The sequence below is a fragment of the Martes martes genome (genome assembly GCF_963455335.1).
Source record: "Martes martes genome assembly, chromosome: 6".
Classification (NCBI taxonomy): Eukaryota; Metazoa; Chordata; class Mammalia; order Carnivora; family Mustelidae; genus Martes; species Martes martes.
In genome coordinates, this window is record NC_137893.1 from 75,217,582 (window position 1) to 75,225,665 (window position 8,084).

Below are 8,084 nucleotides of genomic sequence, written 5' to 3' on the forward strand. Positions count from 1 at the left end.
GTCAGTTAAGTGGGGAACTCTTGGTTTTCCTCTCAGGTCAAGATCCCAGGGTTCTGGGACTGAGTCCCTCCTCCGGGCTCCCTGCTCAGCGGGGAGTCTGCTTCTCCCATACCCCTCCCCCCTCTACTCATGATCTCTCTTTTTCACTCTCTCACTCTCAAATAAATAAATAAAATCTTTTAAAAAACTGTAAAGGCTAGCTAATAGAATGAACTAATATGATCAATATTGATCTTTAAAACTATCTGCACAAACTTCAATATGCTTCTTTTCATGAATATTTTTATTTAAATAGAATGTTTCTTTGGTGTTCTCTTTCATTTATTCCTACTATTGCTACGAATGCCTTTCTTCTATGTCACTGGGCTATTTTCTGTTATATTTCCGACTTCTTAACTTGGACAATTAGCTCTTTCATGTTTGCTTTTCTTTTTTCTAGCATATATAAATCTCATTTTGTATTTCCTTCTAAACATCACTATACTGATACCTCAAAATTGCTATCCAGTGTTTTTATTATGATTCAGCTCTAAATAATTTTAAGTTTTAATTTTTATTTTTTTTGATATAAGAATTTCAGAATTATGTTTTTAAATTTTAAATATATGGGGCTTATTAAATTATCTTTTTTCTATTTCCAATTTAATTATAGTGTTTAACAAATGTAGTCTTCATGACATTACTCCTTTGAAATTTGTTGCATCATACCTTATCATCTAATAAATGTATAGTCAATATTTGTTAATTTTCCATGTATGTTTAAAGGAGTATGTATACCCTCATTCATAAATATCTGCATGTTCTTTAGATCAAACTTTTTGATTATGTTGTGAAAATCTTTTATATTCTTATTGATCCTTTTCTGTACATTCAATCAATTATTGAGTTGTGTATCCAAGGTTTTACGGACATGATGTAGGTACTAATATTTCCTATTTAGAATTGTTACATCCTTCTAGTGAATTTAATCTTTTATCTTGATACAATGATGTTCTTTATTTTGCCTCAGAAATCTGTTTTAACAAATATTTAATATACATTAAACATGTTATACATGTTTAATTATTATACATTTCTTTGTACTTGATATAAATTTTTCCAACTTTTAGCTTCAACCTTTCTCTGTTGTCTATTGCGAAAATACATTGCTGGATGTTTTCTTTTTTATACCTGAGAATCTATTCCCTTAACATTGATTACAATTCTCATATATTTTAGTTTATTTCTGTCATCTCATTATACACATTTTATCCTTTCTAATTTTTGTTCTGAATCTTGTGTTTCTATTTATTCCATTTACTTCCTTATCATTTTCAGTATATGCACAATACTTCTATTCTTTTAGAGATTATCCTTCATATAATTTTTAAAGATTTTATTTATTTATCGGAGAAAGAGAAAGCACAAGCAGAAGGAATGGCAGGCAAAGGGAGAAGCAGCTCCCCGCTGAACAAGGAGCCGGATGTGGGGCTCAACCCTAGGACCCTGGGATCATGACCTGAGCTGAAGGCAGTCGCTTAACTGCCTGAGCCTCCCAGGTGTCCCTATCCTTCATATTCTAACATGCATTTTAAGAAAGTCTAATGTTAGGTAATATCTTTATCCTCCTTCTGCCTAACACAGACTCTAGAAAGCTTTAACCAATCACTTCTTTCCATTTTGTATCAATTGCACTCCATTATTTTAGTTTTGTCATTTATTTTTTACTCTTAGGTTAAACATTATTATTGTTTTCTATCATTATTCATTTTTAAAATTCATCTTTTTGCATCTCAGATCTTACCTCTGCGATCATGTACATTATTTAGAAGTCCCTTCCTGGTGGCTTCTGAAAGTTTTTTTTTCAATCCCAAGTTGAAAAGTGATTTGTTCCAGCGTATTAAAATATTATCCCACTGTCTTATGCCTTTTACTGTTGCGGTTGAAAGGTTAACTACTACACTAATTTTATTTCTGGTAAGCCACCCCCATTTTTATTCTGTCCTCTTTCAAAACGATCTCTGTTTCTTTGGCGTTTGTTCTGAGGCTTCTCACTATTTGTCTATGTCTGGATTTCTTTATATGTTATGTTTGGATTTGTTGTGCTGGTCTTCAGTCAAGTCTGGAGAATATAAGTCAGTAGTCATTGTGAATATTAATTCTCCTCTATCCTCTCGGGTATTATTATTCTCTTTTAAAGACATACAGACAGTCTTGGATTATTTGACTGGCTGAGGTCAGACAACTACCAGCAGTGGAATGGGGATATGAACCCAGATTAAATTCCTTAGCCTGTATTCTAAACACACATACCAGACAGCCTCTAATCCCTCATTTTCTTTCTCTCCGTTCCTGGGCACTTAAAGCATTACTACCGAAGTGTATTCTGTAATAACAGTAGGGAATATTCAGGGAAAATACACATTAAAAACCAAATTTGAGTGATTAACTTCACTTGAAATTAGTGTTGTATAATATCAACTGAAGAATTTGAAGAAAAACAGTATGCTGACTTTTACATCTGTATGAAGATTCTTTACTTCCTGTGCGTCTAAAAGATGGCTATCTGTTAACCAATCACCTTCTTCAGATAAGAGAGAGAAGGGCTGCTGTGTTCAGGAGCTGGGTCAACAGTTTAAAGTATTCATTTAGGAAAATTAACACAATCTGACAAGCTGCAGGAATTCTCAAGCAACATGACATTTCAAACGGGCTCAGTAAAGAAAACAAGAAATTATTTCCCATAATTGTCAAATCAGTATAGCCACTGCTCTAAATGCTGGGGAATACAATTAATTTGAGAGCAAGCAGGGATTCGTCAAACTGCTTGAATAATTCAATGTCTTGGAGAAAAAAGATTTCCTTCCCTTTTTACTCCTATATTCAAGGAGTTTTGCTTTTCTGCCTTATTTTTTTTTTTTCATTCCACCTCCTGGATCTCTAACCCACTTTTGCCAAAACACTACTATACACACACACACACACACACACACACACACACACACTCGTTCTGGTTCTGATAACTCCCAATGATAAGATTCACAACTGCATTCTTCTATTTCATAAGCTAAGCTCTTCCACCTAGAACTGTCATTGTCAACAAAAATAGCCAGAGAATTTTGAAGTACACAATATAGTTAATCAATTACAAAGGAAATAATTTTTCTATTATCTGTGTATTGGTGTTGAGCATTTATTATTTGCTTTATTTAATGAGTATTCTTTTTTTCTAATGGCATAAATTACTGCCTTCAAATTTGTAATGCCCTGAAACTGTGTTTAGCTCTCATAGTTTAAAATTCATTACATCAGTGACTGTGTTATGTTTTCTGCATGTGGATCATTGGTGATTCAGCCACATTCTAACTCATTTGGCAGCCTCTAATTTTTTCTTTTTTCCTTCAAGTCAACCAACATACTGTCACCATAGATCCTTTTTTTTTTTTAAGATTTTATTTATTTGATAGAGAGAGAGATCACAAGTAGGCAGAGAGGCAGGCAGAAGCAGGCTCCCTGCTGAGCAGAAAGCCCAACATGGGGCAAGATCCCAGGACCCTGGGATCATGACCCAAGCCAAAGGCAGAGGCTTTAACCCATTGAGCCACCCAGGCGCCCCACCATAGATCTTTCTAAAACACAGATGTAATCATGGTTCTATTGTCTATATATATACATATATATATAGTTCTCCATAACCTAGGTGCATTTCTCAAAATATATTCTGCCAGATATTACATATGTTGTTCCTAAAATAAATAAAAACAAATAAGGAGGGCATGGCTGGCTCAGTTGGTAGAGCATCGAATCTTGCTATGTGTGTCGTTAAGTTCAAGCCCCACACTGGGCATGGAGCCTACTTAAACAAACAAACAACAAATAAATAAAATGAAGAAATAAAAAAAAAACTATTCCAAGATCAAACATATTGGGAAATCTGCAGATTATAATTCCCTCTTAAAGTTTTACAGTAATCTGACAATTCTTGCAATTAACAGTTATATATGTTGAAAATACACTGGCTCTTCATTTATGATAATAAATTAAGTTGGATTTGGAAATATATTGATTTTTTTCTTAAGGAATAAATTAGTTTAAATAAAAATAGTAATTAAGTTACAGCTCATTTAGTTATGGTAATATAGCGTGCAAGTAACAATACCTTGAGGAAATACTGATGGAAATTGGCTTAATACCTCCCTAATCAAAATTGTAGTTCTCAATATGAACACCAGAGGGCTCCAAATCATAAGCACGTTAAAACATAAACTTGTGAAAAATGGTTTTATCTCAATGGTAGCAAATCCACTGGTGGTAATAGCTATCGTTTCTTGATTATCTAGATTGCTTTAAGCATTTTGCTAGGCAATTTACATACATAAACTCATGTATTCCTCAAAATATCCCTTAAAATGAGCTATTCTTATCTCTACTTTTTGGGTAAAATTCAGATAATGACAACGTTTAATTTTTGTGTTCTGATCTGATCTTTAGAACTCAACATCGATTCATGCACTGTGCTAAGGCTTTGATACAGATCATCACAGTTATAATTTTCAGTATCTCTGTGAATTATATTGCATTCCTTGTTTGTGGATGAAGAAATGGGTTTAGAGAGATTAACGTTGGTCAAGATTACATGGTAAGGCGGTTATTGGTGGAGATAAGTCGGTCTGAAGCTAAAGCCTTCAACTTAACTAAGTCAAGCAACTTCTCAAAGTTTTCAGGATAAATTCTTTCCCTTCATCTCTTCATGCTTCTTTTCATGTTCACTGAATATGTACCATATAACATTAGTTATGTATGTTGTATAGTGGTGTGGTAAAAGCAGTCATCATATAAATCATAACAATGTTGATACAAGTATTGGAAGCTTTTCGCAATTTCTTCTTTTTTTTTCCTATTCAAGGTCTCAGTATAATTTATATCACAGTTTCTTCACAACTACATCACAATTTCTTCTTTTTATAGTTCATGTGCTTATAGCTGGTGAGAAAAATTTCCATACTTATGTATATTTGTCAGAAAAAAAATAAAGAAGCAAGAGAATGAGCCACTAGACTTAAGCAAATTCACCATTGTCCATTTGATGCTTATTTCATGATATAAAAAGTGACTTGTAACAAGGTAAGAATAAGTTCAAACCTAAAACCATTGTTGGCTACATAACCCAGGGTCATTATAGAGATGTGACAATTAAATACCTTTGTATCAAGACCAAGAAAGTGGGTGCTCTATTAAAAAAAGGGAGGGAGAAAGAAAGAATTAAAGAGAGATTCCAGGGTAATAACTATAATTATTATGGCTTAATAACTATGTCTTGATTCAGCTAATATTTATGCTGCTAAGAGCATGTCACTAGAACCTAGAGTGTTTGCCATTTCAAAAAACTTCCATTTCCTTTTACATTACAGTAGAATTACAGTAGAAATATCATGCAAGAAATTTAAATTTTAAATTTTCAAAGGTGTTAGTAGTCCTACCTTAGAATATTCGCTTTACTAATAAATAGCCTGAGAAAAACATGAGTAGTGTAGCCTTAGTTCCTGATAGCAAAGATAATTCTAGAACCGAAGTGTTGGCGTTTGTGGAGGTTTCCCCTATTTGTGTGTTCTGGTGCTCTGAACAAGTATTTCCCTGTGGCAAGCCTTTCTACCTTGGTAACCAGATTGTCCTCCAAATTCTTTCAAATGTTCAGGTCCTCAGTTACAAGTAAGACCCTGCAAATTACAAGAAGTTGTAAGCAATGTGATGAATTCAATAGTTTGAATTTCGACCAAAAATGGTTAATGTTTGAATTTTAAAATCACACTTGTTTTGTTTTTCCAGTTTTGTTGAGATATTATTGACATACAGCATTGTGCAAGTGTAAGGTGTATGGCATAAGGATTTGAGTTACATATATTATGAAATGATTGCCATAAGTTTGGTCAACATCTATCATCTCATATAGATCATTTCCCCCCTCAAAAAAACACCAAAAAATGTTTTTTCCCTTGTGACAAGAACTCAGGATTTACTCTCTTAATTGCTTTCAAATACATCCTACAGTGGTGTTACCTGTAGCTGTAAAGCTGTGTGTTATCTCCCTAGGGCCTATTTATTTTATAACCAGAAGAATCTTGTACAGTTTGATCACTTTCATCTAACCACAAATCGGATCTCTTTTTCTATGACCTGTTTGTTGTTTTAGATTCTGCATTAAAATGAGATTATACAGTGTTTGTCTTTCTCTGGCTGACTTATTTCGTTTAGCATAATGTTCTCAGGGTTTATCCATGTTGTCACAAATGGCAGGATTTTCTTTTTTATGGTTGAATAAAATTCCATTGTACATGTGTACCACAGCCCTGTTTTCCATCCATCTGTCAAATAGACAAGTAGGTTGTTTCCATGTCTTGGCTACTGTCAATAATTCTGGTATACGCGTGAGGATGCAGATACCTTCTTGATGTAGTGTTTTTCTTTCCTTTGGACATATTCCCAGAAGTGGAATTTCTGGATCATATAGTAGTTCTATTTTTAATTCTTTAAGGAATCTCCATACTGCTTCCCATAGGGGTCGCCCCAATGTATAAGCCTACCAGCAGCTCACAAGTGTTCCCTTTTCTACACGTCTTCACCAATACTTGCTATTTCTTATCTTTTTGATAACAGCCATTCTAACAAGCATGATGTGACATCTCATTGTGGTTTTGATTTGAATTTCTTTAATGATACACTTGTTTTTTTGTTTTAAGATTTTATTTATTTATTTATTTGAGAGAGAGAGAGAGAGAGAGCAGGTGTGTGCATTGAGGGAGGGCAGAGGTAGAGAGAGAATCCCAAGCAGGCTCCTTGCTGTGCATGGAGCCCAATGCGGGACTTGATTTCAAGATCCTGAGATTGTGACCTGAGCCGAAATCAAGAGTCAGACGCTAAACTGACTGAGCCACCCAGGCACCCAGTACACTTGTTTTATAATGAGGATCTTTGAAAGGATTGGAGGGCTAGTTGTACTGTGTGGCCCCAACCTTAAAGGTATGGTAAATTTCATGAGTTCTCCAGCCAAGCAGTAACAGACTATCTCAAGCCTTCCCTCCAGGGCTGCCTGCAGCTTAAGGTCTGTTCTGTGGCTCTGAAGTTCTATCCCTCCCCTGATAGTCAAGGTAGACCTGGGTTATATAAATCTTGACTTAGGTTTGAACTATTTAAGTATAGTAAGACAATTATTACTGATTGATTTTTTTTTCTTTCAGATAGTCGAATCAAAAACTTAATACTGGGGCATGCTAATTCAAATAAAATAAAAAAGAAATACTTTAACCATGCAAAATAAAGAAGACAAATATAAAATTTTGAATCTTTAAACTTTAAGTGGAAAATACCTAAAATACATAACCAGCTGAGTAATAGCATATTTAAGTTACTTATATAGAACAAAGTAATTTTAATTTTTCCCAATTTTAAAACATAGAATTTGAAGCAAAGGAAAGACATTTCTTTTTTTTACAGGTGTATATAAATTGAAAATCTTTTTATCAGTTTCACTGACATACAATTGACAGTAAACTCTTATGTTTAAATATGAAGTATATGAGTGAATGAGTTTCCACATATGTATCAATCATTATCACTGAGTTAATTAACATTTTCCAAAAAGTTTCGTCAGGTTGCTTTGCAATCTCTTCTCTCTGTCTGGAGTTCAAAGTACACGTACGTTAGAACTTTTGTATTGTCCTACAGAGCCTGAGGATTCAGTTCAATTTTCTTCCATCTTTTTTCTTTCTGTTCTTCAGATAAAGGAATTTTTATTAATCTATCCTCAAGTTTACTGACCTTTCGCTATTTCCATTGTACTCTTGAACTCATCCAGCAAATTTTTCCGGGTATATTTTTTAGTGCTAAAATTTTCATTCGGCTCTGATTTTAACAATGTCTATTTCTCTGCTGAGATTTTCCTCTTTTCACTCATTTCTTCTTTTTCCAGTTTTCTCTCCTCCGTAGCTCCCCTCTGGCCCTGTCTTCTTTTTGTGGCTCTGAAGGCAGGTAAAGATGGCGATGGTGCCGCTGGAAGGCCAGCAGCTGCCCTCTACGAGCTTGCCTTCGGGGCAAAGTCATTAGAGGAT